We start from the raw sequence: 10,484 nt of genomic DNA, 5'->3' as shown, positions 1-10,484 counted from the left end.
TAATATGGAAATCAACTAAAATAATAATAATAATAATAATAATAATAATAATAATAACGAATAACTAAAATGAGAAGTAACCAATCAGATAAACAGACTGTATGATGTGATGCATGTTCGGTTTAGAAGGCAAATGAATTCGCATGTTCGCAGTAACTGTTACTCTCCATCGGTTCGGCAATGTATGTATGTATGCAGATGGTTAGCGTTCGAGTTTGTGTGTGCGTGTGTGTGCGTGTACGTGTGCGTGCGTGGATGTTGTGGGTATGTGTGTGTACAGTACAATTGGCAGTAAACAATGATTATTTAACTAATAGCCACTTTGTTTATTCTACGTGTGTTCAAGCCAGTATATTGCAGAGATGCAACACTTCAACATGTGCATTCAAAACAATGTCAGAACAAGACAATAGCACGTCCCTTCGCTGCCGTTGTTATTCGTATTACTATGATCGTTGTTGTTGTCACTGCTGCTGCTGCTTTTTCTGAATTTTGTTATTCGTCATGTAATTACTGTTGCTGTTGTTAATTGTCAATGGTACTTTTATTAGTTATCGATATTATTGTTGACTATGTCTTTTGTAGCATCATTGATATCGCTATCGTTGGTGTCGATATTGTTGTTTTCATCTCTGTTATTGTATCGCTACTGATATCATGTTGATATTGCTGTCGTATTTGAGTTGTCGTTGTACTTGATATTGTTGTACTTGATACTTAGTTGGTGATAGCCTTGTCGATATTTTTTTTATATATATTAATGTTGCTACTGATATTGCATGTTGTTCTTGGTGTTATTATTGATATTGTTGTTATTGACATTCTTCGGAGTGTTGTTGTTGTTCATATTATGTATTACGATTTTGTTATTGCTATTGAAATTATCGGTGTTGATATCGTTGTTGTTGGTTTTTACAGTTATTGTTGTTCTTGGTGGTGATGGTTGATACTTTTGTTATTGCTGTTGCGAAGCTGTGGCTGCTGTCTATATTATTAATGTGGCAAGTGCTGTTGTTTCTAATGATAGTGCTGTTATTCACAATGATATTGTAGATATCTTATTTTGTTGTCTGCTCTTATCGATGAAAATTATGATCAAATAACTTTTGGCTGTGACCTCCCCGTTACATTTGTTTGTTTCTTTGTTTCTTTGGGTGTGGTAATTAGATCTGTTTTATCTAATGTAGTCTTCCTCTCTTTAAGACATTTGTACGTGATTTGTGGAAACAAAATTACTGTCTAGTCTATTAGATCCAACGACCGTCAGGAGAGGATCCAACGAATGCGCTTCAGTGAGTCGAAGGAACTGTTAGAAATAGCAGTCAAATCATCCTTCAGTCACAACGCTGTCTTCAAATAAAGGTTAGCTTGGATAAAGTGATTCATGGCTCCTGGCAGATGAGATTATATGGTATGTTCACTGCTAGGTCACAATTTTGCATGATTAACATTAAAGCAACAGCAACAACTGCAACAGTTTGCTGATAGTCATGACTGTGAATGGGAGATGTCAGTGATCATAATGATAATGTTAATTGTGGTGTTGGTTCCAAATCAAGTGGTGTTCACTGGATTAAGTAGATAATGTTAGCATTATTAACATCGCTGATAAGGCGGCGAGCAAACAGAAACATTAGTATGGCGGTAAAAATACTTAACGGCATTTCGTCCGTCTTTACGCTCAGAATTAAAATTCCGCCTACGTTGACTTTGCATTTCATCCTTTCGCTTCTCGTAGATGTTTCAAAACTTCATTCTTTTTTATGAAGAGAATGTGGCTCAGATCAATTTAGGTTAACATACTGATTGATTGCTTGAGGATGGTTACGTAATAAGGTATTAGAATTGAGGCCAATCCTCTTCTACGTCGATGTAAGAGGTCATGTGATAGCTCCGTCTGAAGGTCACGTCAAAGGATTATCCTAGTAGATAAGACGTGACAGTCAGATCAATAGTTGTGAACATAATAACTGTTTTTCTTGGACTGCGTTTATCGTAACAAAAAATGTGATGTATCTGAATTGTGTTTTAGTCTTTCGTAATTAACCGGTGTCTATTACTTTAGCATGTACTTCTTCTTTCTCTATTATCTACTCTTTCAAGTTGTGTCTGTTTTAATTCCTTGAGATTCATATTTCAGGATTGAAAATAACTGTACGAATTTTTCTAGCTATGTTAAAAGGTATATTTGTTTTGGTATGGTTTGTGTGACATGAGGTAAATAGTAGCTAATTCAGAGCCCGTGAATTTGCAATGTGTTAGTTATTGGAGACTGTGGGGATGTACGCGCTCTCATCTGTAAGGGCTTAATAGAAAAAAAAATTGACCCCAGTAAGTACTTTTAAAGTTAGGTACTTATTCTATTGCCTCAGTGCTCTACCGCTAGGTTACGGGGATGTAAACCAACTTATTAAACAGTGGGAGTGACAGACACAAACACACACACACACATACATACATACATACATACATACATACATACATACATATATATATATATATATATATATATATATATATATATATATATATATATATATAACGGACTCGCTTCCAAACAGTATGTCAACCGAATTCTTTTTCACAAGGCTCAGGGCAATAGTAGAGTACACTTGTTTAAGTTGCTGCACAATAGGACTAAACCCAAAACCACGTGGTTGCAAAGCGAACTTCTTAACTCCAAATTTCACCAATCTATCTATCTATCTATCTATCTATCTATCTATCTATCTATCTATCTATCTATCTATCTATCTATCTATCTAAGTAATCACCGTATAGCAAACACAATGCCAATGTCGTACTCCACTATCTTTAGCATGTTCGAATTAGTAGATATTCCACTTTACATGCACATATGCCTCTATGCATTCTTATAGCTTACTATTTACATGTGTGTGTGTGTGTGTGTGTATGTGTGTGTGTGTGTGTGTGCGTGCGCGCGCGTTTGTGTGTGTGTGTGTGTGTGTGTGTGTGTGTGTGTATGCGTGATTGTATGTAGGACTTTATGTGTATGCCTAAATATGCAGTCAGAACTATGTTCAGTAAAAACAACAGACCGTATTGATCGAGTAGTACATGTCTTTTGTTAATGCTCATCACGTCTCGGAGATGCTAAATCTGTTGATCAATCTAGTATGTAAATAGAACTTGTTTAAAGTTGTCACATATAGCACTAGTATTCGAATTTCCTTGTGGTATTATACACTTACCTCGTCCTAAAAATTCGTATTGTCTAGTTTTCATAATTCATATTCCAATAGATCACTGTTACACTTTGCTCTTTCGCTTAACACATTATTAAAAGTTAGTAATGAAATCTTTTTAAAAGGGTTTCACGCCATCTGCTCTAGTGGTTATATGTTTGCATGACACTTTTGTTGCAAAAGTTTCTATCATTTTGAGAATATTGATTACTTTCATAGAGTGAAAATGGCAAATGTAGAGGAAAAAGCCATTCAATGCACAGTGATTCTTTACTGATATATACATTTCATCTACTTCGAGAAAAAGAAAAGAAAAAGAAAAAAGAAACGTAATCCAAAACCGATTGGATTTGATCGCATAACGTTAAGGGCTGTAAATCTATAATGAATGTCATCATATTATATCGGATGTTTAAAGGACTTCGCTGATCATCTGCCATTGACAATCACTCTATCGATGTTGTGATGTTGTTTGTCTAAAAACAGTCCCTATCAAGGCTAACTTTAAGTAAAGACAAACAATCAGGGCTAACTTTAAATAAAGACAAACTCTTGTCTTATTGAGAGAGTAAGGAGTGATATGAGGTAAAAACTTCCTATAACATTGTTTATACTCTAAGAACATCAAACTAGAGATGAGACAATTGCAATTTAGAAAATAAAGGTGATGCGAGTGGAATTGGTTACTGAAACATATTCTACTCAATTGGGTGTTTGTAATTTGTATAATTCATTACATTATACATGAGAGCCCACTCTATGTGCATTTAGAATTCAGAACGCCTCTGTAAGGTATTTTCCTTCAACCGTATTGCTAATAATTATAAGCAGCGTAACTCCATTCTTTTTAATTTCTGCAGATACTGATCATTCAAAGTTTTGCCTACTCAGTGGAATATGCTTCATTAAAGAGATTGAATAAGACCAAAATATATCCACTGCTTTTTTATGTAGGAAGAAATTCAAAATCTAAGAAGGCTGGGAATGATTTGAGAAAGATCCGGGAAACAGAGAGAGGAACGGAATGAATTAAGAAAAAATGCAATGGGGATTGACAGAAGCATTATGGAAAGTCTAGCTAAAGGTTTGAACGAGGAGAAATGTTTTATTGCTACCATCTTGCATACTGAGATGCACACGTACGCAATAATATTAAAATTCAGATGAAAATATAAATTATAAATATAATAAGTATACCGGTAAAATCCTAGTTGTGTGTTGAGAAGCCACTTAATGTCGGAATGGAGAATGTCGGAATGGAGAATGTCGGAAAATTCATCAGAGTCCATTCCAATATTTATTTATTTATTTATGGGTTTCAGCCAAGTGGCTGCGGTCATGCTGGAGCACCACCGTGAAATATGTTTAAACTTTGAAGAAAATAGATAGTCTTTAATGAAATTCTCTACAAATATACCTCGGACTATGTAGATTCCGAGGACATAAGAATTTTGGGGGAAAACAATTGGGGGTTATTTTTGAGAACCGTTCCACACTCGGGGTGTTTCGGAACAAGTCATCCATATTTGTTTCATTTTTTCCGTTTTGTGCGTTTGTGCATCCATAGATTTCTAACACACACACACATGTAATTAAAAAAGTTCAAATGGGGAATTATTCCCTTCAGTATCATGTTTATTATAGAGATTATGTAACAAATTATACTTAACACTTCTATATTTAACTGTGCATGTATATTCCTTATTTTTGCTTCTGGTGTCTTCTGGCTTTCTATTAGAAACGTTTACATGAGAATTTACTTTAGGTGAAAAATAATTGTATGCAATACATAAGTCGTCTTAGTAACATATTTCTGTGCACTAGACCTTTAGCTGTTATTTTTAGCATAACGAGTTTTCTGGTGAGTTCCTCATTTGCCTTCATTACCTGTTTATTGCTTCAGTAGAAATCTACGGATGTGCAAATGCACAAAACGGAGAAAATGAAACAGTTACGAACGACTTATTCCGAAACAACCCCGAGTGCGGAACAGTTTTCAAAAATAACCCTCAATTGTTTCCCCACTCATATTTGTATGTCATTGAAATCTACACAGTGCGAGGTATATTTGTAGAAGATTTAATTCAAAAATATTCATTTTCTTGAGAGTTAAGACGACTTTAAGTGGACTCCGGTGAATGTTCCGAAATTCCACAACCCTCCCCCTCCTAAAACGCTTGCCCCCAAAAATCTTGTATATTCAAAATCTACATGTATATAAAACATTTTCGTAGAAAATTTCATTAAAAATATCCATTTTACTGAAAGTTATGATGATCCAAAATCGGGGGTGGGGCGCAGAAATCTGTAGTTATGCCCATATTCCTTTTTCCTTTACGTTACCCTATGTTCGTCCAGTCTTAGAGCTGCACGCCTTTCTTTTATTGTATAATGCATAATTGTTTTGTTTTCATATCCATGATTTGTCGTGTTTGCTTTCCTCATTGCCCAGTACGTTCGTTCGCTATTCCCATCTGCTTCTCGCCGTTGTCGCAACCGAAGAAATTAACAATATTATCGTTGAAAGCGTGAAATTATGATCTTTGTGACGGTGACTAACGAGAAATAAGCAGCGACTTATGTGTGAATATTCCGTTTGCTGTGTTTCTGTTTAAAGTTTTGGAATATATGTGTGTGTGTGTGTGTGTGTGTGTGTGTGTATGTGTGTGTGTGTGTGTGTGTGTGTGTGTGCGCGCGAGTGTTTACGCGTTGGTATACCTGTGTTGTATGAAGCTTGCTTCACATGATTCCCACTTCAGTCCCATCGTATGCTACCGTGGGTAAACGTTTTCCACTATCGTCTCCGGCCAACCGAAGACGAAGAAGAAGAAGAAGAAGAAGAAGAAGAAGAAGAAGAAGAAGAAGAAGAAGAAGAAGAAGAAGAAGAAGAAGAAGAAGAAGAAGAAGAAGAAGAAGAAATAAGAAAAATACGGGAGTGGTATGACAGTAGTAGGATATTGGTGGAATCCTCTTAAATGGTCAGGTGACCTAAAAGTGATATGTTGTGGTTGTAATAGTAGTAACTGAAATTGTTCTGAATAAATTCATGAGTAGTGACTGCTTTGAATATATCGTTTTTAATATTTGCGTGGTTATTATTCTAGGACCCTTATAATAGTGAGATTCGTAGTGGACGCATTCAAAACGGGTTTATATTTTGTGATAAAATATGACTCTTTACTAATGCGCTGATTGTAGGTTGCCTCGTCCCTAAATTTATAGAGGGGAAGAATATCTGACCTAGGTTGGGATCTAGTTTCTTCATTCGCAAAATATACATTTTTTTTAAAGGAAGTAAAAATCTGAAAATCGCCTATAATAATACATTATTATAGCCGATTTTCAATCTCATTGCTTTGAAGGTATGATGCTGTAGAGAAAAAAAAATTGGAGAAAAAGTTACAGAGGTTTAAAAATCGAAAAAAAAAAACTGTGTTTTTAGCCAATAGCGAGACAGAAATTTTCTGCGTTTAGCGAAGTGGTGTCAACTTTAAGGTTGCACCCGGTGAAATTTATAGTTTAGCGTCTTACCTGCTCATTGTAGCCTTCTAAATAAACAAAAATACCTCATAAAATCAACATGTATCATCTTACTGTTTCTTTTGTCTCCTCATTGATTGTATTTTTTATCATGTTTTAAAATTTGTTATATTAATATATTTATCTGCATCTATTTACTTTATGCGTATTTCAGCATTATGTATACCTGTCATGTATTTGTGTACACCATTAATATATAAGTGCTTACGTGTGTATGTGAGTGTGTGTGTGTGTGTGTGTGTGTGTGTGTGTGTGTGTGATAGAGAGAGAGAGAGACAGAGAGAGAGAGAGAGATAGAGAGAGAGAGAAAGAGAGTGTTGTCGTCGAGTGTACTTGGACTAGTGTTAGGAGAATTTTCATAAATTTGTGTTGTCCCTTCCTCTTTATGATGGTGTGCGTTCGGAGGATTAAATTCATTATGTGGTCCCTTTGTAGTAGGGAAATGTTCTGCAGGATGGTGGCGAGGGCTTCATTGTTAACAGGGTTGTGTGTGGAGATGTATAGTAGGGCTTTCGGTTGTAAATCCTTCTTTAATTTGGGATGTCTGAGGTCGTGGATGTTGAGTAGTTGTAGGGCACATTGAAAGCCTACATCAATTAGTGATTGTGGATAGTTCCTGGTGATGAGTGTATCCTTTAGTTCATGTAGTCGTGTGTACCTGGTGTCTGTATTAGAAACTATAGTACAAATCTTTTGCTAGGTTGAAAGGGCTATTCATTCTGGTGTGTCAGGGCTGGCATGAGCTGAACGGTAGATATTGCTTGGAGTCCGTGGGCTTATAGTATATATCTGTTTCTATTTTCTTGTTGGATTTCTTCATGAGGATGTCGAGGAATGGAAGTGGTTGATGGCTATATTCCATCGTAATTTGAATCTTTACGTCAAGTCATACTTTCATGTCAAAGAATGAAGCAGTCATCTAGGTACCTCTTCCAGTTATTTTCTATGTAGAGGGAGAATTGGTTGACGTATATTTCTAGTACCTTACGATAAAGATATCCTATGGCTAGGTTAGCGAAGGAGGGGGCCATTCTTGTACCCATCGGAGTCCCCGATTTTTATCAATAGAAGTTGTATTTGAAGATAAAGAAAGTTGTTATTGTCCAAGATGAATTTCAGCCCTTCTATTACAAATTCTTTTTTGATGCAATGTGGGAGTTCATTGGAGTAATTCTCTAACCAGAATGAGATTGCCTCTATTCCTAGGCTGTGGGGGTATATTAGAATATAGGTTGACTATATCGAATGATACTAGTAGGTGTTTTTGTTTATTGTTTTTGGGAGGTGATTGAGCATTTCCAGATCGCCCCTTATGTAGCTTTTGATATGCTTGAGGAATGGTTTTAAGAGGGTATCTAAAATGTTACTGGGGCGCTGGGTATCATTTGTATCATTTGCTTGATCTCAACACCTTTAAGATGAACGGTTTTATATCATCTCATGCCTTTTCATCCTGCTTTGCATGTTTTCATAGATCAACTATGAAAATTGTATTTGAATGTTTTCTATTTTTATTGTCTGCATATTACTAATAATAATAATAATAAGGCCCCGATGAGATGTGGTATCCCATATTTTATAATATTTTATAATATTTTATAATATTTTATAATATGCATGAATCGATCTGGATATTGCATCGAAATGTTCATAGGTCATTTTCATTATTATTATTATAATAAAGCATTTTCAATGGATCAGTTTTGAGCTCTCTTTAAAGTCGATATATATACAAAACTCAATTGCGAGTATTTTGCTAAGTTTGTTAACAGATACTATATTTTTGCCTAATTTTTGGTATTAAAAAAATATATATAAATACATACATATATATATATATAAATATATATATATATATATATATATATATATATATATATATATATATATATATATATATATATATATATATATATATATAAATATATATATATATATATATATACATATATATATATATATGTATATATGTATATATATACATATATATACATATATATATATATATATACATACATATATACGTATCTCTCTCTCCATATATATATATATATATATATATATATATATATATATATATATATATATATATATATATATATATATATATATATATATGTATATATATATATATATATATATATATATATATATATATACATATATATATATATATATATATATATATATGGGTAGATAGATAGTTATAGATATATTCATGTAAACGTGTCGTATATGTATACTGCATCCGTAGTAGATGACGGTTACATTTTTGAAGTGACGGGAAGTAGGATAAAAAGAACGTTTTTTCTGGGACAGGTGAGTGCAAAAGTGCTAGGTATGTGTGTTTGTGTCTGCGTGTGATATTGAACGTGTGTATGATAGTGTGTGCATGTATGGTAGCGTGTGGGGGGGGGGGCAGTAAGTGCACGTGTGTGTGTGTGGTAGTGTGTATGCATGTGGCGGTAACTGTGTGTGTGTTGTAGCGTGTGTGTGTGGTATTAACTGTTTGCATGTATTTGTGTATGTGTGAGTATTCTGTGTGTGTGTTGTAGGATCTGTGTGCAAGTAGAAGGATTTGTGTGAGTGAGTATTTTATTGTCATTCCGAGAGGTCAGCATCTATAGAACACATGTGTGAATGGGTGGTTGTGGCAGTGTAAATGCGCACGCGCAGATGTATGTTAGCGTGCGTGCATGTGTGTGTGTGCGCGCACGCGTGGAGATATGTATATATACCTGTGGAGAAGGGCCAGTAGCGAGTCAGAAGCTGTCCTAACGAGTGTGTGAGAGGCAGTCTAAAGCACAGATGTGGCAACGGGGTCTGCAGCAAGGGAAGAGCCTGGAATGGGTTGGAATGCAGGGAGAATCTATGGACAAGTAGATCGCGTAAGTTACGGGTGCGTTTGAAGGAGGGAAAGGGTATGTTGGGAAAATAGTGAGGGTGGTAGGATCTAGTTGGAGGCGACGGAAGATCCGCAGGATCTTACGACGAAGGGGTAGGGGTTGAAAAGAAGAGGAAAGGGGATGTGGTTAGGGGTTCGGTGTTGGGAAGGAGTTAGGGCGGTTGTGCGATCGATCTGATGAGTGCGCGTAAGGGTGGATGGGTATCCGTGACGCATGAACAAGGGGGCCTGGTATTGAGACCTGGTGCAGGCTGCACATGCGTCAGTGGCAGAGGAATCTGGAGTAGGTGATGGACCATTTAGTGTCGAAGGAATGGGAGTAGGAAACGTTGAGGTAGAGGTGGGCGTCTGTCGGTTTGAAGAAGGCTGAGATAGTGAGAGATTAGGTGAGGGGATAAATGGAGAAAGAGATATCGAGTAAGTTTAGGGAAGTATCAGAGATGGTAGAGATAAATTCACGAGAAGAATGGAAGTTAGAAACGAAAGAGATGAAATTGGAGAGTTGTCCGTGGGAAGGGAGGTGACGCCTATAAAGTCGTCTATATAGCGATCGTATAACTCTGGGGTCAGTGCGGAGAACTGTGACAAGATTTGGGCCTCAACGTAACCAACAATTAAGTTGGTAAAACTGGGGCCCATTCTCGTTATCATAGTGACGCCAGAGAATGCTGGTAAATCTCTCCTGCGAACGTAAAGCAGTTGAGTGTGAGGACGGGTTCTGTCAGGCGGAGAAGGGTGGAAGTGGTGCGTGTGATATCGAGGTGACGGTCGAGGAAGTATTGGAGTGCTAAGAGGCCGTCGTTGTGGTGGATCACAAGGTACAAGGAATTTAT

Source organism: Octopus bimaculoides, chromosome 1, assembly GCF_046866305.1.
Source record: "Octopus bimaculoides isolate indiv1 chromosome 1, ASM4686630v1, whole genome shotgun sequence".
Classification (NCBI taxonomy): domain Eukaryota; kingdom Metazoa; phylum Mollusca; class Cephalopoda; order Octopoda; family Octopodidae; genus Octopus; species Octopus bimaculoides.
This window is presented reverse-complemented; position numbering follows the sequence as displayed.